Below are 21,907 nucleotides of genomic sequence, written 5' to 3' on the forward strand. Positions count from 1 at the left end.
ATTCTGATGTGTTTCCCATCCACAGCAGGGTGCACATTTTTTTACTATCTACTAAAAAAACTACTTAAATATTTTTATTTTTTTTTACTATTTTTTACTATCCCATCCACAGCACCCACACAATTTGGAAAATTAGGTTTTAACCAAAAATCCTGGGAAATGTTCTCCCAATCTGCAGTATCTGGGTACTTCAGGAATTCTGGTTGCAGAATCTTCCAAATTAAGGTGCATATCTCCAAAACGATTCTTCGAATGGTTGTCCTTCCCACTCGATACTGGTAGTGCAATGACACATATGTATGTCCAGTAGCAAGAAACCTGTGAAAAGATTACATAATTACTAATGTTTCTGTTTTGTTTTTTCCAGTCAGAGAAATTAAAACTCGATAGACGTCGATAAAGGACAACTTTAGAAAGGAGCTGCTAGAAGAGAAAGCTGAGAGCAAAAGTGGTTCTGGGGCAAGCAATAGGACCAAATATAGCTACACTGCTGAACTATCATTCTTAAGACACAGTATGGATTTGGAGGAGTAAGTAATATCTCGTTTGTGTTGAATGTTTGTATGCTACATAACCTTTTTTATAGGGCAACACACACATATGTAAACAGATATACTGTATTGATCACATTTGCAATACTTACCAACCTTTGTCCTTCCTGCTGATCCTGTGGTCAGAGTTGATGAAGATGATGCACAAGAAGGCATGGAAAAAATGACTGTGTCTTTATTAAGTACATCAGACACACCAAGTGATGATACATCAAAAACTAGCAGTGTTCATGTATTGTCTCCTGACCAGTCTACTACCTCCACAACAAAAACCACAGAACAAACAGGCAGAGGAAGGCGCCAAGGTGTAGTTGGCAGATCACAAAGCAGTTTTGAGAGTGGGGTTTCAAGTTCTATGCAGGAAGCTGTAGGTGTATTACATCATGCTAGCTGAGATCACTACAATGTTGCAGTTAGTCTAGTTCCATATATGAAAAAAGTGCCAGAAGATAACATTTTAGATCTAAGACAGGCTATCATAGATCTTGTAAAAAAAATCCATCAAAAATACACCCTGCACTTCTGTGGAACAATCACACAGCTCTTCTTCATCTTCAACACCCTCACCATCACCTCCAGTGCCAATTCCACCATATCACAAACAAGCACCTTATGGCAACCTCAACTACCATCACACCTATTATCAACATGAACATGAGTATGGTTACCCAAATAATCCTATTAGGCTACCAACCACTAGCGTTGTGACGGGGGTGCATGGGGTGCGACCTGTACCAGGTGGGGTGACCCCAGCCGCCCTAGAGGGGGTGCGCTGTATGGAGGGGAGACCCGCAGCCGCGGGAAGAGCAGCCCGACCTCTTCCAGGGCTGCCCTCCGTGCTCCCCCCTCCAGACTTGACATAGAGCAATGCGCAGGGGAGCCTGTACTAAACGACTCACCTCCCTGCGTTCCCATCGCCGCTCAGTCGCCGCTGGTCTTCTCTTCTTCTCTCCGCATATGCTGATACACACACAGCTTTTGGCTAAACAGGAAGCAGTGTGTGTATCAGCATATGCGGAGAGAAAAAGACCAGCAGCGACTGAGCGGCGATGGGAACGCAGGGAGGTGAGTCGTTTAGTACAGGCTCCCCTGCGCATTGCTCTATGTCAAGTTGGAGGGGGGAGCACGGAGGGCAGCCCTGGGAGAGAGAGGGAGGGAGGGAGAGGTCGGGCTGCCCTCCCCTCCATTAGGGGGGCACCTACCTAATACTGGGGGGCAGCTACCTATCTAACCTATACTGGGGGGCACCTACCTAATCGAACCTATACTGGGGGAACATACCTAATCTAACCTATACTGGGGGGGGGGGGGCATCTACCTATATAACCTATACTGGGGGCAGCTACCTATCTAACCTATACTGGGGGAACCTACCTAATCTAACCTATATTGTGGGGCACCTACCTAATCTAACCTATACTGGGGGGCACCTACCTAATCGAACCTATACTGGGGGGCACCTACCTTATCTAACCTTTACTGGGGGGCACCTACCTTATCTAACCTATACTGGGGGGCACCTACCTAATCTAACCTATACTGGGGGGCAGCTACCTATCTAACCTATACTGGGGGGCAGCTACCTATCTAACCTATACTGGGGCAACTACCTATTTAACCTATACTGGGGGGCAGCTACCTATCTAACTTATACTGGGGGCAGCTACCTATCTAACTTATAATGGGGGGCACCTACCTAATCTAACCTATACTGGGCAGCAGCTACCTATCTAACCTATACTGGCAGGCAGCTACCTATTTAACCTATAGTGGGGGGCACCTACCTAATCTAACCTATACTGGGGAGCACCTACCTATCTAACCTACACTGGAGGCACCTACCAATCTAACCTATACTGGGGACAGCTACCTATGTAATCTATACTGGGGCACCTACCTGTCTAACTTGTATTGGGGGCACCTACCTACCTACCTAGCTAGCCTATACTGATGGCAACTATACTGGCTACCTATATTGGAGGCACCTACCTAACTAACCTACACTGGGGGAACCTACCTATCTAACCTATGCTGGGGGCAACTATTCTTGCTACCTATATTAGCCCACTGCCGTACAGTTACATTACAGTTACCCCCACCCATGTGATGTCATGTCCACGCCCATTTTTTGCCGCTGCGCGCTTCACTTTTTTGGGGGGGGGGGGGGGGTGTCGGTGAATTATCTGCACCGGGTGTCAAACACCCTAGCTACACCACATCAGGTGTGTATGCAAATTTACATCAAGATAAATCACAAAGCACTGGCTACATGTTGGGGAAAACTGACAAAATTTGAATCAACCAATGAAATGGCAAAACGCTATACTTAAATCGCTAACGCTTACAAAACGCTCAGCATTTCGGAAAAACATGCCCAAAAACGCCGGAAAACGCTCAAGTAATTGCTTGCTAAACGCGCATACAGAATGCTAGCAATTGCGATTAGCGATCTCGCTTTGTAGTGGGTTCCAGGCCTAAGGGTCTGAAACAAGCTGACACATCATTGCATTCTGCTGGTCCGGCAGGTGTGTTTAGCTTACAGGGACAACAAAGGGATGATTTGCATATTTACCAGTAATGTATTCTGGGGCACCTCAGAGCTCACTCCAACCTGAATAATCGCAAATACCTCTTAAAAAGGCAAAGTTCTGTTTTGCATGCATAAACCACTGTGAAAGATTACAGCTTTATATAAATGCATAATAAAAATGCATATTAATCCTATATTGTAATTATATGGGAGACTCCGCTTGGAGCTAAATTAAAAAAAGGAGGATTTTTACCTATTTCTTTAATTCTTCTGTACTTTATTCAGCAATTGAAGTAAACAGATGATATGGTACATAATATGATTACTCTGCTATATCAACTACTGTATGTGATCAAATAAGCCCTTTTCCATGAGAAATATTTACCTTTTCAAATAAATCATCTGGAACATCTGTATGGCTGATATTGTGGTGAAACCCCACCCACCGCATGATGTCAGGGCCATGACCCGAACTGTTTGCTGTCTGTGAACCTTGTTGCATTGTGGGAAATATCCGCTTTTTCAAACTGCCAAGCAAGCAATATCTCCCTTAGTAAATGAACATTCCGCAGAGGTCGCCTAGCAGGACTAAAGATGTCACCAACAGCGATACATTTCAGAATGTAAATCAGGGTGAGGAAAATTGTTCCAATGATTGAACACTGAATAAATAATTTGTGAATGAGTATTGTAAAAATAAGCCATTTTATTAATTATGTTATTTTACTACAGTTGATTTTTAATACTATTGAACCATGAAAAGCATTTGCAAAATCATTTTAATAAAAGTGGACTTACTCTTATAAGTTAAAACAGAACAAGTGAAAGTGGTGTTCTATCTTTATGTGTTTCAAAATAATTTTAAATTTCCTGGTTTAATAACAACAATGGTAGTGCTGGTAAAATTCTTGTACCATATCCAAAGGTATCTACTTAGCATAAGGGAGTACTGTCTGTGGACCTCACCTTCCTTAGGCCTGATTTAGCCTAGGCAGCCAGTGCTCAATCCTCCTGTGGGCCACCAATCCACACAGACGTAATACAATAAATAAGAAGGAGGCTCTCAATAGGCTCAATAAAGTTGCATTTATCAAATTTTCAGCATTAACAAGACATGTTTCGGGGTGACCCCCTTCATCACCCCAAAACATGTTGTGTTACTGCTGAAAATATGATGAATGCAAGTTTATTGAGCCAACTGAGTGGCACCTTCTTAATTATTGTACTTAATCTGCTACACCTACTGTATATCATTCAAGCTACAGTTAATAGCAGTGAAGTAATTCCTACCCCAACCTCATGAAATGACACCCACCCACCTTTGACTAATGTTAATGAAAGCAGTAGTACCACACAGATAACAAGAAATAATGCTGTTAATTTATTCATTAGCAGATTAACGGATATACAAACTAATACTCCTGAAACGAGCTGAATATTTTGCACTTTCGCTACATTATGAATAGCAATGTGAGAATGCGGCGGGGAACATAAAAATCTAGATTTATTTCTGGAAAGGCACATTTTCAAATTGTTAGCGTTTCCAGCCCACGGGATGCAGATAAACTGACAGTGTCAGCTTTAGGGGAAACTGTAAGCTTTAAAGATTTCAATTCTTTACCCTGTGATCACGTCAGAGGACATACACATACCATGAGATGTCAGAGTACACAGATAACTGAATTTAGAACACTGGTTGTTTATGAACCTTGTTTCCCATTATTTTACCATCATCATTTTAATGCTAAATCATTCATTATAATAATAACATACATTAAAAGACAACAGAATTTTCTTTGAATGTACTCAATCAATTTTAAGACATAATGGGCTTGATTCACCAAGCAGTGATAACTTTTATCACGCTGTGAAAAGTGCTTTGTGTGAAATTTCGTGTGAAAACTGTTATCGCGCGCAAAAATTGGCATTCACGATAACACTATTTTTCACACGTTAATGTTACGCGCTCACGCGATAAAGCCACGTTTTCGCATGAACACTAAAGTTAATGCGCAAAAATTTGCATTAATGCACACACACAAATTTTGGCGCGCAATAAACTTTTTTCATGTGAAAACACGCTAAGACGCGCGCCAGGCACTTTTTTTTACAGCCGTGATAACAGTTATCACGGCTTTGTGAATCAAGCCCAATGAAGCCTGATCCGATCCACTTTCTCAATGTGATGCCCAATCTGTATATCTGCATTCCTGATTATTCCTTGTGAATTTATTGTGAACTCCTATGTATGATATACATTGGTCCTTATTACATTCACTTCTTCTTCTAAGTTTTCGCTTTCTCCTGGGTGATATTTTCCTACATTGTCAATAAAATGCTTAAGTGGCCGTTTGTACTAAAATGTCTTGTGCACATTGCAGTGCAGGCTACACGGGGACCCCAACTCTCTCTTGACTCGTGTATAAGCCGAGACCCCCACTTTTGGGCCATTTTTTTGGCCTTAAAAATTCGGCTTATACACGAATATATACGGTATTTGAAATATGCGTGCACACTGGGGTTTCTTTTCCCAGTTGTGGACATTTGTTGATGTACTGTATGATTTTTAATTATGAATAATTATGGTGCTTTACAATGTTCTTTAATTGCACTATTATTGTAAAAGAGACCAATGCACACTGCTTGGTTTATCCTACTAGTATAGGTATACATAATACCTGCTCCCTGTTTCTTTTTATTGTATGCGGGATGGTATAACTAGGATGGCTGGTTAATCAAGTTATAATAGGAGAATCCACCCACCTCCTTCCCACTGACCAGTCACTGTATGGACACGTAAGACCCACGCAAGTTGTTCAGCAATTATGTTTGGCTATGCACGCTGATGCAGTGTATTGGATATTTGGACTGTAATACTGTCACCCTTGTGGAATTAAAACCTTGGATGGAAGGTGCACGCCTCTGTGCTCTTTGTGACAAAGACATATAATAGGAGAATCACTCAAGTTAAAAGAAGAAAGAAGAAGGAAGACAAAAGTATTCAGAAGAAAGAAGTATACAGATAAAAAAAAAATAGAGAAGAATTTATTTTAACCTTAAAGGACTAACATTGTGAAAATCAGAAATGTTAAAATACATGTAAACATATTCGAATAAGAAGAACATTTCTTCCAGAGTAAAATGAGCCATAAATTACTTTTCTCCCATGTTGCTGTAACTTACAGTAAGTAGTAGAAATCTGACAGAACCGACAGGTTTTGGAGTAGACCATCTCTTCATAGGGGTTTCTTGGGGTTTTCTTTATTTTCAAAAGCACTTAGTGAATAGCAGTTGCTCCGCCCAACTGCCAAAAAAGTGTGCAGCCAGCAGGGAGTCTGGCCAGCGTCTTTGTATAAATCCTTTTCAATAAGTGTCTTCATAAAGAATAAAGGTCATGCTGAGAATCCCCCATGAAGAGATGGACTAGCCCAAAACCTATTTTACCAGTTCTGTCAGATTTCTACGACTTACTATGCTCTTGATTCCCAAAGCCGTGATAATGTATAGCACAACCGTGCTATGCATTTAGCACGCAATGTGACGTGCGTGAAGGTTTACATGCGTAAAGATTTAAGTGCGCGCACTAACGCAGCAAAGTGCACGCGTTAACACGCGAACACCTTCTTTTGCACGCGCACGTAAATCTTTACACGCGTAAACCTTCACTCTTACAGAACCCCCGATATCATGGACCATGCAAGCAGGTATTGGCTAGTGTGGTCAGCTCAGCTTCCTTGGCTACACAAGACTGCATGGGACATAAGGAGTAAATAGCCCTAGGGAGGACCAACGAGAAGCACAAGCAGATGGTTTGAACAAGCATTTTGTTGGGGCTCCCATGTCACTGTGCTGAGAAGTGTCTGGGAGTGGTGGCTGTGACAAGTATATTGGTGATCCTCATGGCCGGATTTCTGGCAAGGCCACATAGGCCATGGCCTAGGGCACCAGATAAACAAGGGGCGGCCTGCAGACAGTGGGCATTATTTGCAGGGCATTATTTGCAAGTTTCCAAACAAATGAAAGTGGTCAGGATAACTGCACTATTAGTACCAGCTGGCATCTGCCTGTGCTGTGCTACAGGCAGCTGCAGTCCGTTAACCAAACGTTTGTGAACAGTGTGTGAGTGTGACTAGCAAAAAGCCAGACCTTGTCCAATGACATAGCAGCAGCTCCAGGCAGTTAAAGAAGGCCGGGTCTCACACACTTGGTGTGGGGGATGAAAGGACCAGGGGCAGCACCAGCAAATAGTACAGAATACAGAAGGCAGCCTCTCACAGTACCCATTTCTTAATTATTGATTGGCCAGCGCTGTTACCCTGGAGACAGCAGTGGGTACAGGACTCACTTTTATGTGTTGCTGACCCCACCCAATGTCCAATTGTGAGCTACTTTTGACTATGTGTGTATGGTGGAAGGCTCCTACCACGCCCATCACCTGTAGATCGCTTGATTGACCAGTTCCCCCGTGTGACATGATTGATTCACTTCACGTTGCCATGGAGACCTCGGCACTAGCCCCAATAGTGGACACCATCGGCCCAAAATTTTTTTGATGGATGTGTGTGGAGAGAGGTGGTAGGATACGGTTGGGGCGGCTGGTAATAGTCGGCCTTGGGCGGTAAGAAGTACAAATCCGGCCCTGGTGATCCTGTCAGGGTTGGTGCTGCTGGTCTGGGGAGTAATGGTGCCTTGGGAGCCTGGCAGAAGTGCACCAGACATTAGGAGAGTGTCAGGGTGCATGGCAATGTAGGGGCAGAGGTTAGGGAAGTGTTGGGGTGCCCGACACTGTAGCAACGCCCCAAAACTGTAGCAAATGTTCAAGGGCAAGGAATACAGTTCCAAAGAATTTGGACTGGTTAGTAGAAAACTCAATGCAGGAGTGAGGAGGACATTTTTAGGTTTTGGAGAAGTGGAGAAGGCATTTGCTGTGTTTCTGTGAATGAGTAATATGTGTGATAGTAGTATTATAGTAGTCCAGGGCAATAATTTGTACAAACAAATATTGTGTGCATACCTTAAAGGACACATGAAGTGAGAAAAATATGGAGGCTGACATATTTTTTTTCCTTTTAAACAATACCAGTTGCCTGGCATCCTGCTAATCTTTCATGCATTAGTAGTGTCTAAATCACACACCTGGGACAAGTCTGTGGCGAATTCAGTCAAACTTCAGCCGAACATCTGATCTGCATGCTTGTTCATGACCTATGGCTAAAAGTATTAGCGGCAGAGGACCAGCAGGAGAGCCAGGCGATTTGCATTGTTTAAAAGGAAATAAACATAGCAGGCTCATTACCCCTCTCACTGGTGCCCTTTAAGTCTGTCTCTTTGACGGCTATATATATATATATATATATATATATATATATATATATATCCTCAGTATCTCCTTTGCCGGTTCTCTCCTCAGGTGACAGCAGTGGCCCATTTTCTGTACTATTTAAAATAGCTCAAAAGGATGGAAAAAGTGGTTAAATGGGAAATCAAATAATCTATATACTTGGTTATAAATTCGTAATATCAGATTTCATGCATCCTGCCAACGATATAAATGTATAAGAAGAAAAAAGTGAGAGTTGGCTCTTGGGTGCATGAAGAATTACAAAAGAGTTTTATTAACTATCAAAAATCCTTATAAAACATGTATCACAACTAAATTATTATGGAAAATTTAAAAACAATTGTTTTTAAATTTTCTATAATAATTTTGTTGTGATAAATGTTTTATAATGATTTTTGATAGTTAATAAAACTCTTTTGTAATTTTTCATGCACCCAAGAGCCAACTCTCACTTTTTTCTTCTTATACATTTTCTGTACTACCCCCTTCCTCCTGTGTAATAGTGTTATCTCAGCGACTAGAGCACAGGTGTCAAACTCCAGTTCTCAAGGGCCATATCCATGCCATTGTTTAGGATTGACTGAGAAAAGTGTTCTAAATGATGAACCACACAGTGGCGCACGGAAGGGGGGGGGGGTTCCGGGTGTCTGAAACACCCCCCTGCACCGAGATCGGAAGTGGGGCTGCCGTTTGTGTGTGCGGTGGATAGTCCCATCTGACTGGCAGCACGAGTAGGGGCACCCGAGGCCTCACGCTGCGGGGGGCCTCGCTTGCTGCTGGCGGCGGGGAGCAGGCGTACGGGCACTAGCGCTGCGGGAAGAAGACTTTCCACTTACCTTCCTCGATCCTGCCAGCTTCTATCTACATCCTGTCCCGGCCGGCGTCTGTCGTTATGGTAACAGCGCCCCCTGTGATGACGTAACCGCATGTCATCACAGGGGGAGCTCTTACCGATGCAACGCTCGCCGGGAGAGGATGAAGATAGAAGCTGCGTGCAGGATGAAGACAGGTAAGTGGAAACTCCTCTCTTCCCGCTCCCATCGCCTAACCTAACTAATGTATACTGGGCATATACCTATATAATTTATACTTGGGGACATATACTTATCTAATGTGTACTGGGGGCATAAACCTATCTAACTTATACTGGGGGCATATACCTATCTAATATATACTGGGGGCATATACCTATCTAATCTATACTGGGGGCATATACCTATCTAATCTATACTGGGGGCATATACCTATCTAATCTATACTGGGGGCATATACCTATCTAATCTATACTGGGCATATACCTATCTAATCTATACTGGGGGCATATACCTGTCGAATCTATACTGCGGACATATACCTATCTAATCTATACTGGGGCATATACCTATCTAATCTATACTGGGCATATACCTATCTCATCTATACTGAGGACATATACCTGTCTAATCTATACTGCGGACATATACCTATCTAATCTATACTGGGGGCATATACCTATCTAATCTATACTGGGCATATACCTATCTAATCTATACTGGGCATATACCTATCTAACCTATACTGGGGGCATATACCTATCTAATCTATACTGGGGGGCATATACCTATCTGATCTATACTGGGGGGCATATACCTATCTAATCTATACTGGGCATATACCTATCTAATCTATACTGGGGGCATATACCTATCTAATCTATACTGGGCATATACCTATCTGATCTATACTGGGGGGCATATACCTATCTAATCTATACTGGGGGGCATATACCAATCTAATCTATACTGGGGGCATACACCTATAGCCTATACTGAGGGCATATACCTATCTAATCTATACTGGGCATATACTTATCTAATCTATACTGGGGGACATATACCTATCTAATCTATACTGCGGACATATACCTGTCTAATCTATACTGCGGATATATACTTATCTAATCTATACTGGGGGCATATACCTATCTAATCTATACTGGGCATATACCTATCTAATCTATACTGGGGGCATATACTTATCTAACCTATACTGGGTGCAACTATATGGGCTACCTATTCTGGGGGGGACCTATAGCTGGCTACCCATACTGCGGGCACCTATACCTGTCTCTACGTTGGGGGCACATTTTACACCCTCACCCCGGATGCAATTTAGCCTAGAAACTGCTAGTATTTGGCTCCACCCACACCATGTTTTGGCCACGCCCACACGCCGCTTTCAGGAACCCCCCCCTTGGAAATCCTGGATTTGCCCCTGCCACACCTACTCTGATTCAGTCCCATCAATTTATTTGAGGTGTGCCAAATATGTGTGAGGTCCTCAGACCTTGAGGACTGGATTTAAAGATCATTGCTCTAGAGCTAGCAAGTAGCTGTTTGGGATGTAATGTTTCAGATACATGTTTTCCTGATTTTCAGACAGCAAGATGTTCCTATGATACAGATACAATACATTCTGCAGTAAATATTGATGGCAACCTGCATTACTAAAACAATGTCATACTTAGGCATGAGATGATACCAAGTGAAAGGAAATATATTTGAGGGTTGTTTTAAATGTTCATTAGCAGGGCCGGATTTACCATAAGGCAGTGTAGGCACGTGCCTACAGGCACCTGATGATGGAAAGCAGCTCACTCCCCTTCCCTAGTGGCTCCTTCCCGCCTTCCCTATGTAGAGTCCTGATTAGTGTAATGAGAGGTTACTCACCCTGCTCTCTGCATTCCACTGATGAGATCTCCCTGCAGTCAGGGGCACCTCTAGCTATTTAGTACTGAGTTTCCTCTAGGTATACTAAAGGGAATTTGTAGTTACGTATGTCAGGCAAAGGAAGTAAGGGAAAGGTAACACCTGGTCCAGCCAGCACACTGGCAGTGCAGTTCGGTGGGGGTTTCTAGGTTCATGGAGGGCGGAGTCTAGGGTGACAGGACATCTGTGCCTATAGGCTCCTGTGATGTAAATCCGGACCTGCATGCATGGAGGGCGGAGTCTAGGGTGCCAGGACATCTGTGCCTATCGGCTCCTGTGATGTAAATCCGGGCCTGTTCATTAGCAAAAGGCCCGTAAGCTACAACTAATAAGAAAACACACCTAAAAATGAGTACTGTCATTTATATTCAAATCAAATGAGCACTAATAATAATCAAACCAAATTTCCACTGTAGAGGCAAAAATACAGCTCATCATACATAGTTACAACATTTTTCGCTCGTCATCACTGAATGGAACTTTTTTTTTTTCCAAGTGATACAGCGCTCACCACCTCACGACCAATCAAGTCCAGTTTGCTGCCCGCTGTTCAATGTAAGAGACAGTCCCTACAAACACTATTCCTTGTACACAGCTGCGCTTCTGGTATAAATCCAGAGGTCACAAATAATGCCCAGGATAAGAAAACATATAGCGAGCACCTTCCAGCACAGTACACCCTTAGTGCAATACACACACACTGTGCGGGAGACACTGCCACCTCATGCAGGGGGGGGACACACACACACTCCCCCTTCAGCTCCCTGCTCACCGATAGTCTTCTTGTTTAATAGCGCATCACAACCCCATTTGTCCGGAATCTACAAAACCAATAACAATGCGCTTCCCATAGGGTAATAAAGTTTTTAATATGGCCCAAGGCCCCAATTAAAATCCACGTACCAAAGTTAAAAAGTAAAATAAGCACATCTCACATGAACGCCACTGGCTTCAGGTCTCTCCACATCACCGCCAGTGATCCATGCGTGTTCATCAGAAGGTAGCGTACGCGTCCCAGGCTTCGCCCCGCTACCTTCTGATGAACACGCATGGATCACTGGCGGTGATGTGGAGAGACCTGAAGCCAGTGGCGTTCATGTGAGATGTGCTTATTTTACTTTTTAACTTTGGTACGTGGATTTGTGTATTGCACTAAGGGTGTACTGTGCTGGAAGGTGCTCGCTATATGTTGTTTTCTTATCCTAGGCATTATTTGTGTGACCTGTGGATTTATACCAAAAGCGCAACTGTGTACAAGGAATACTGAATGGAACTTGCTATGAAGTTATTTCATGGAGGCCTTTTATCAGTTTGAAACATACTTTACATGATATTAATATTTAAATTGGGGTTTCGTTTCTGTTCAAACCATTAGGTTTTGCAATTTGTCACGCTAGACCTGCCCAAGTTGGTGGCAAGCCTAATTTAATGCAATCACATAATGAACGACACTCCAAATATCAATGCTCTGTGTGCTAATTGCTGCAAGCTTGTTATGAACTGCAATATCTACAGTTTTGTTATGAAATTTCCTGCTTACTCTGGTGTTAAATCAAAGCATCATTTGTATCTGAGTAACTGTGAGTTATTCATTTGAGAAATGAATTGTTTATTGACTCTCTGGTGGTCACTTAAATATCTTGACTTTGTTTAGATCATGGCAGCCAATCAAGTTTGTTTTCCTCTGAAGACCCACTACCAGAATAAAAAGAGACATTGATTATCCAATTAGTGCTACTCAAGGGGTATCCATGGGAGCCTGCTGTGATCATTCTGATTGCAGTGGTCCTGAGTGTTAACATCAGGATTAGATATCACAAAAGCCCCATCAGTCAGGGCCAGATTTGTACTTTTTACCGCCCAAGGCCAATGTCACGAGCCGCCCCCTTTCAGTATAGGTAGCGAAATGCCCCCCTCCCCTCCAGTATAGGTGGCCAGATGACCCCCCCCCCCCCTGCAGAGTAGGTAGCCTGATGACCGCTCCCCTCTTTCCCTCTAGTATGGATAGCCTGATGATCCCTTCTCCTCCCCCTCCAGTATAGATAGCCAGATGACTACCTTAATCCCTCCCTTTCCCACTCCCCCTTTCAGTACAGCTTGCCTCCAGCCATCAGTGTCACTCACTTCTCTGCTTATCTCCAGTGTAGAAGCATCATTTTCCCCTCCGTCTCCAATGCTGCCAAAGTCCATAGCCGCCCACCACAACGCCAACGAGCTCAGAGAGCGGGGTGGCCACTGCACAGGTTGCTGGCAGCAGAGTCCCGCGGTCAGGTGCTCACCTGATCTCCTTGCATTGCAGCATTTGCAAACTTGCAAATGCTGCACCAGTTTAGTCTGCTGCTTTGGTGCCCTTGCTCCTGTGGTGCCCAAGGTCATGGCCTAGGTGGCCTAGGCCTAAATCCGGCCCTGCCATCAGTCATACATTAATGCCTGGTTCTCACTGCAAGAGCTTTTATAGTGCTGGCGATTTGGAAAGCTCTTGCTAATGCAAGGCTATGCTGTGGGTGATTTTTATAAAATCACATTGCTCAAGTTAGAACAAACCCATAGCATTACATTAGCAAGAGCTTTTAAAAGCCCAAGCGCTTAGAAAAAGCTCTTAAACCAGCCCTTAAAAGACAACTGTAACAAGAATGATATGAAGGCTGCCATATCTATTTCCTTTTAAGCAATACCAGTTGCCTGGCTGTCTTGCTGATCCTCTAATACTTTTTGCCATAGACCCTGAACAACCATGCAGCAGATCAGGGGTTTCTGACATTATTGTCAGATCTGACAAGATTAGCAGCATGCTTGTTTCTGGTGTTTTTCTGACAATACTGCAGCCAAATAGATCAGCAGGGCTACCAGGCAACATGTATTGTTCAAAAACGAAATACATATGGCCGCCTCCATATTCTTCTCACTTCATCTGTCCTTTAAACTTATTTTTTCGTTTGTTTGTTTTCTGATACCACCTGCTCGATTAGTTATCCTAGAAATTGTCATGGCATGTTCCAAGTCCTGGGTCATCTGTAACTGTTGCTTTCATGGACCACCAAAGTTATTCTTAACCACTTCAGCCTTCAGTCATTTTTCACCTTATGCATCCGAGCAATTTTAACCTCCCATTCAATCGCCAATAACTTTATCACTACTTATCACAATGAATTGATCTATATCTTGTTTTTTCCACCACTAATTAGGCTTTCTTTGGGTGTTACATTTTGCTTATTTTTTTCCCAAAATGCATTTTTAACGGGAATATTAATAAAAAATGGAAAAAAAAATCATTTCTCAGTTTTTCAGCCATTATAGCTTTAAAATAATACATGCTACCATAATTAAAACACACATATTTTATTTGCCCATTTGTCCTGGTTATTACACAATTTAAATTATGTCCCTATCACAATGTATGGCGACAATATTTTATTTGGAAATAAATAAAATATCGCAGGATGTGAAGGGAGGATGGGAAACTTTTTTTTTTCTTCTTTAGAAAGATCACGGCTTCTGAAAGAAGCTGTCGGTCTTTCTAACAGAGACTTAAATCAATGAATGGGAACTATGTTCCGATTCATTGATCTCCGGGCTAACGGGTGGTGGCACGGGAGCACGCGTGTGTGCGCAATCGCACGCTGGAGCATGCAGGAGCACGCAGCATCGCAATAGCAGCCTTTTGGACGTATTCGCAATGTCCAAAAGGGGAAAGTGGTTAAAGGCAACCCATTGTGAGAGACATATGGAGGCTTCCATATTTATTTCCTTTTAAACAATGCACATTGCCTGCTGTCCTTCTGATCCTTTGCCTCTAATACTTTTAGCCTTATGCTACATACACACTTGAGATAAAAGTCTTTGGAAAAGGCAAGATCACATACCAATTTTACCCCATTCCATGTAGTATTAGAGCCATACTCTACACAGTCTATTCTATGGAGCTGCACTCCCCATCAGACAGAAATCTTTGCAAGATGCTGCACACAAAGATGCTGTACACATTCAAAAGATCATTATCTGCAAAAGATCAGTTCCTGCAAAAAGCATTCATAGTCTATGATATCTGCAGATCCTCATACACACATTGTTTAACAGACATTCATCTGCATATCTGACAATCATCTGCAGATCTGAAGATCCATCCTGGTGGATCTGATCTGCAGATGAATGTCTGTTAAACTAGGTGTGTATGATGATCTGCAGATATCATAGACTATTAATGCGTTTTTCAGGAACGGATCTTTTGCAGATACTGATCTTTTGAATGTGTACAGCATCTTTGTGTGCAGCATCTTGCAAAGATGGGGAGTTTAGCTCAATAGAATAGACTGTGTAGGTATGGCTCTCATACTACATGGAAGGGGGTAAAATTGGTCTGTGGTCTTGCCTTTTCCAAAGGCTTTTATCTCAAGTGTGAACGTAGCATTAGACCCTGAACAAGCATGCAGATGTCTCTGAATCAGGTGTGACTGGATCAGCTGCATGCTTGTTTCAGGTGTGTGACTCAGACATTGCCAGTGGGGTAGCAATAGGGGATGCAGAGGTTGCAAATACACCAGGGCCCTTGGCCAGAAGGGCCGACTAGGGGCCCTCCTTCATCCATCTCATTAGCTTTTCATTGTTCTATTCTGAAATGAACACCAGCACCAAGACAATCTGGGATATATTCAAACCCAAGACTGCAGTAGAAATGTGGCAAGTTCTCCAGGTCACATCCTACAATGTGAGAACCTAGCTACAGCATTCAAGGCAAAGGCTGGCCACAGAAAATATTAATACGAGTTAAGTTTTCTTACTGTTTGCTGCTCCCTTCATGAAGTTTCTTAAATGTTTAAAACATCCCTGCTGTACAGCATTGTTTTACATTTGATTATAATTCATGGACATTGTGATATATATACACTGTACATATACTTCTTCTTGTATGATGGTCCCAAGGTGGCCATTATTAGTGATTAGTTTTCATTTATTTTAATTATTGGTAATAACAAATGAACACGTGTATGGCACAATTAATCAGATGAATTGATTATAATTATTGAATTGAAAAGATTTATACAAATGTTATGGCAACTCCATAAATGATTAGCTGTACAGAAAAATTGAAAGATTTTTTGGTACTTATCCGTTAGCTGGGCGCATCCTCTAGGTGGCGACAAAACTCCACCAGAGTTACATCTTTCCCTACTATCCATGGCGGCCTGGAGGGGGAATAGTAATTAGCGCCACCTGCCTGATGCGCCCGGCTAACGGATAAGTACCGATTTTTTTTTATTTGTTCCAGAAATCTGTTCACATTTCCTTTTTTTTTTTTAAATCTAACTTGATCGGGAGGGGTGGATTTTTCTGATCAGTTTTTTATGAAAATTGAATGGTATAAGGAAGAATGGCAATTACTTGTTGTATAGACAAGCAATGTTCTAACAGTTTTCAATCTTTTTTTTTTTAATATATATTTGGGGAAACATTAAATATATGTGTGTGATACATTTGTCAGATTATTCAGATGTTATAATCAATGAAAAAAATTATTATGTAATTCTTGAATTGAAAAGAAATATAAAAAATTGTATGGTATGTGGCCACTTTTAGGCTGGTTTCACAGTGGGACGTTACAGGCGCACGTTAGAGCAGCCTGTAACGCACCCCACCGCACAGCAATGAAAAATCAATGGGCTGTTCACAGTGCCCACGTTGCGTTACATAGTAACGCTGCGCCACCAGACAACGTACTGCATGCAGTACTTTCTAAGCGGCAGAGCCGCGTTAGACTGCTTGCACATGCTCAGTAACGTTGGGAAGGAGCGGAGAGCGGCCAGGCACATGGCTAATTAATATTTACTGCACTCAGTGACGTGCAGTGTTTACTTCCTGGAGCGGCCGCTCTGTGCAGCGATTGGCCGGCGGGACCACGTGATGCTGCATGCGCACAAGAGTACGCATCACAGCATTACGGACGCCAGAGTGAGCTGCACAACGCGGCTCACTCTGACGTCCACCTTAGAGAGCACCAGGCGTTGCGTTAGGGGCACATTATGCGACCATAACGTCCCCTAAAACACAACGTCCTGGTGTGAAACTAGCCTTAGGCTTCTTTCCCACTAAGACGTTGCGTTAGATGCCACGTTAAGGTTGCATAACGTGCCCCTAACGCAACGCATAGTGGGGTTGAAGTTGGACGACGTCACATTGAGCCGCGTTATGCGGCTCTTCATGCGTCCGTAATGCCGGGATGCGTACTTTTGGACGCATGCGGCATCACGTGGTCCCGCCAGCCAATCGCCACACAGAGCGGCCGCTCCAGGAAGTAAACACTGCACGTCACTGAGTGCAGTGAATATTAATTAGCTATGTGGCTGGCCGTGGAGGAGGAGGGGAGACCTCCTCCTCCAACATTACTAAGCATGTGCAAACAGTCTAACGCGGCTTAGCCACGTATAACGTACAGCATGCAGCCCTTTGTTTAAACGTGCTGCGTTACAATGTAACGCAATGTGGGCACTGTGAACAGCCCATTTAGTTTTCATTGCTGTGAGTTAGGCTGCGTTACAGGCTGCTCTAACGTGCGCCTGTAACGTCTTACTGTGAAAGCAGCCTTATGGTGTGTACACACTTGAAACATAAATGAAAGATATCAGACCAATTTTACCACCTTCAATGTAGTATGAGAGCCATACTCTACACAGTCTATTCTATGGAGCTGAACTCCCCATCAGGTAAAAATCTTTGCAAGATGCTGCACACAAAGACCGCTGTACACATTCAAAAGATCAGTGTATCTGCAAAAAGATCTGTTCCTGCAAAAGATCCGTCCTTGAAAAATGCATTCATAGTCTATGATATCTGCAGATCATCATACACACCTTGTTTAACAGACTTCATCTGCATTTCTGACAATCATCTGCAGATCTGAAAATCCACCGTGGTGGATCTGATCTGCAGATTATCTGCAGATGAATGTTTGTTAAACAAGGTGTGTATGAGGATCTGCAGATATCATAGACTATGAATGCATTTTGCAAGGACGGATCTTTTGCAGGAACAGATCTTTTGCAGATACTGATCTTTTGAATGTGTACAGCGTCTTTGTAAGCAGCCTCTTGCAAAGATTTTTACCTGATGGGGAGTTTAGCTCCATAGAATAGACTGTGTAGAGTATGGCTCTCATACTACATGGAAGGTGGTAAAATTGGTCTGATATCTTTCATTTATCTTTCAAGTGTGTATGTAGCATTAGGGTGGCCAGACAGGATACAATAAAATGATCCAATTTTAAGGCAATTCCATAAAAACAATCAGTTGTATAGAAAAATCTAAAGCTTTTTTTCTTATTCATTCGAGAAATCTGATCAAATTTCCCAGTTTTTGTTTTTCAATAAAAGTTGATAGGTAGTGGTGGTGGATTTTTCTGATCAATCTTTATTAAAATTGAATGGTGTAGAGTAGATTGTAAAATTCTTGAGTTTTCAATCATTTATTTTAATTATTGGTAAAATAAATAAATAAATAAACTCGTGTTTGGCACAATTAATCAGATCAACTTATTATAATTATTGAATTGAATAGATATGTACAAATTGTATGGTGTGTGGCCACCTTTAGGCTGTGTTCAGGGAAGACAGACAACTGTGCTTGCATTAAGCTGAACACGCATGAGATTGTTCACATCCTGCCTCCCCCATTCAGTCATTGCACATACTCATAATTAGCTGTGATGCACCTCTCATTTTCTTTGTTCACTGTTTTCATAATGCGAAAAATGCTAATCTGTTAATGACGTCCGTATTGATTGACAGGGTGAAACATTTTCACATCAGATATAAATGACATCTGTATAACCGTTCGGCGAATTTCTCTGGCATCAGAGAGATCTGTGAAGATTATTCTGACATACAGTGAAAATTAGTTTGATATGAAAATTTACAGGGCTGGCCATAGAAAATGTAAAAATCTCTTCACATTATATATAGCAACAGGTTGCTAAATGACACCGGAAAGAAAAAAATGTGCATTGTTTCTGCACAGCAGCAAATCAGTGAAAAGTGCATATTAATACAGTCTGATACATTCATTAAAACTGAAACAAACAACACATCAAAACTTTCTGTGCTACTGAATGCAAACAATGAGATTGTAGTTGTCACTGCCATTGCAGGGGGGCCCAGAGGCTTTCGGGGCCTCTCCTCAGGGCCGGGCCGAGGCATAGGCTGGAGAGGCTCCAGACCCAGGGCGCAGTGTAGGAGAGGGCGCAGAATTCATTCAGCTGTTATTCCTAATTGTGTTTGAAGCAGAAAGAAATAAGAAAAGGGGATACATGGCAGTGACTGCAAGCCAGATAACTAGATATTAAGGTGTTGGGGAGGTTGTGGGCCCTGTGGCGCCTCTTAGTCTAATAGCAATCAGTGTGTGATGGCTGGGGTGGCAGGGATGGAGGGGCGCACTTTGGTGTCTCAGCCTTGGGTGCTGGAGGACCTTGTCCCGGCTCTGCCTCTCCTCCTCCCTCTTCCCAACCGCAAGTGCAGCCAATTAGCAAAGAAACTTCCCCATTCACTCACAAAAACCGTGTGCAGGAGCAGGTGTAATTTTCCCCAGCTTCCACAGGCTGCTTCACAGCAGAACACTCTCTGCTGCCCTTTGCCGGCTCCTGATCACGTGACCCACATGAGGTTCACGGACAAAGGGGCCCCATGCTATCATTTTTGCAGGGGGTCCTATAAAGTCTAGTTACACCCCTGTATGGTAGGGACTAGATTGTGAGCCCCTCTGAGGGACAGTTGGTGACAAGACAATATACTCTCTACAGTGCTGCATAATATGTCGGTGCTATATAAATACTTAAATAAACAGAATAAAGGGAAGCCTAAAACAAAAAGTATATGGAGGCTGCCATATTTATTTCCTTTTAAACAATACCAGTTACCTGGCAGCCCTGCTGATCTATTTGGCTGCAGTAGTGTCTGAATCACACCAGAAAAAAGCATGCAGCTAATCTTATCAGATTTGACAAAAATGTCACAAATACCTGATGTGCTGCATGCTTGTTCAGGGTGTATTTCTAAAAGTATTAGAGGCAAAGGATCAGTACAATAGCCTGGAAACTGGTGTTACTTTTTATTATTATTATTTAGTACTTATATAGCGCCAACATCTTCCGCAGCGCTGTACAGAGTATATTGTCTTGTCACTAACTGTCCCTCAGAGGAGCTCACAATCTAATTCCCTACCATAGTCCTATGTCTATGTATGTATTGTGTAGTGTATATGTTAGTCTAGTGCTACGTACACACATGCGACAACGATCGTTCGTTGTCAACGACGAACGATCTTTTAATTGACGAAAGAACGACCGAAGTAAAGTTAGTTGTAAAAAGTATGTAACGATCACATCGTTAGAACGAACGTTACACCACGTAAAAGCACTTAATGCGCCTGCGCATAAAATTGTAAAGTTCCTTGGAGAAAAAGTGAAATGCGCATGTCCAGCCTGGTACGAACGATCGTTTCCAACGATGTGCCACTTTTGCTAACGATCGTCGGTGGTAAAAATCCGCCAAGACAGAACTTTGTTTTGTAGCGATTTGCCTCGTTCGTCGTTTGCCTTAATAGTCGTTGGTTCGTTTTTTGTAACGATCGTCGTTGGTAAAGATCGGGGAACGATCGTTACAAACGACTATAGTCGCATGTGTGTACGCACCTTAGGGCCAATTTAGGGTGGAGCCAATTAACCTATCTGTATGTTTTTGGGATGTGGGAGGAAACCCACGCAGACACGGTGAGAACATACAAACTCCTTGCAGATGTTGACCAGCAATTATTCACCTCCCATGGGTCCTGAGACTAGCAGCTCTCCCTGCCATCCAGCCGCAGACTGCCGCTAAATTCTGAGACCCGGCATGATGACGTCATCAAGCCCGTTACCCCACACTATGGGCAGTGTGAAGCTGGATGCCAGGCAGAGCGGAGGGGGAGCGGCGATCGCTCGAGGCACGTCAGGAGAGGTGAGTGGGTCCTACTCTTTTGCCACCGCCTGATGATCACTACGATTGGCGGAGGTCGTAGTGATCATGTGATCAGGAGCCAATGTCAGCTGTCATATGACAGCTTAATCTCCCCATTTGGCTTCGCAACCAAGGCGAATTACAGTTACATCCATTCAGCAGCACAGGACATAACTGTAACATCCTTGGTTCCAAAGGGGTTAAAGAAATTGTGGCTGTAGAGATGCCATGAAGTTTTAGACGTTCGCCTGCCATTAAAGATTACCAATTTACACACACACATAGGCCTAGTGCACACCGGAGCGTTTCCGCTGCGGTTTGCGATCCGCTTGCGGGAGCGGATCCGCTAAGGTAATGTATTTCAATGGGCTGGTGCACACCAGAGCGGGAGACGTTTTGCAGAAACGCATACTCCCGGGCTGCTGCAGATTTTGGATTGCGGATGCGTTTCTGCCTCAATGTTAAGTATAGGAAAAACGCAAACCGCTCTGAAAAACGGCACTTCAGAGCGGTTTGCCAGGCGTTTTTTGTTACAGTAGCTGTTCAGTAACAGCTTTACTGTAACAATACATGAAATCTACTATACCAAAACCGTATATATAAAAGACAGCGCTGCAAACTTTACGATGCAATACCTATCAGCAAATGTGTGTTAGATATAATACAAATAAAACTCAAACATCAACAAAAGAGTTAATGAAAAGTTCGGAAGGGCTCAATGCCCAATCTGTTTGCAAGTCTCCTTCGTGTATGCGCTT

General features: G+C 42.9%; 1 protein-coding gene across 2 annotated transcripts in view; it reads left to right on the top strand.

Annotated features, from left to right (window-relative positions):
• Positions 1-21,907, top strand: part of SUCLA2 (succinate-CoA ligase ADP-forming subunit beta) — a 599,900-nt gene that overhangs the window by 533,891 nt on the left and 44,102 nt on the right. For both annotated transcript variants that reach the window (XR_011026128.1, XR_011026129.1), the window contains one exon: positions 368-530. The gene's annotated coding sequence lies outside the window, so the exon portion shown is untranslated. The remainder of the gene's footprint in view (positions 1-367; positions 531-21,907) is intronic.

This window comes from Hyperolius riggenbachi, chromosome 2 (assembly GCF_040937935.1).
Source record: "Hyperolius riggenbachi isolate aHypRig1 chromosome 2, aHypRig1.pri, whole genome shotgun sequence".
In the NCBI taxonomy this organism is placed as follows: Eukaryota; Metazoa; Chordata; class Amphibia; order Anura; family Hyperoliidae; genus Hyperolius; species Hyperolius riggenbachi.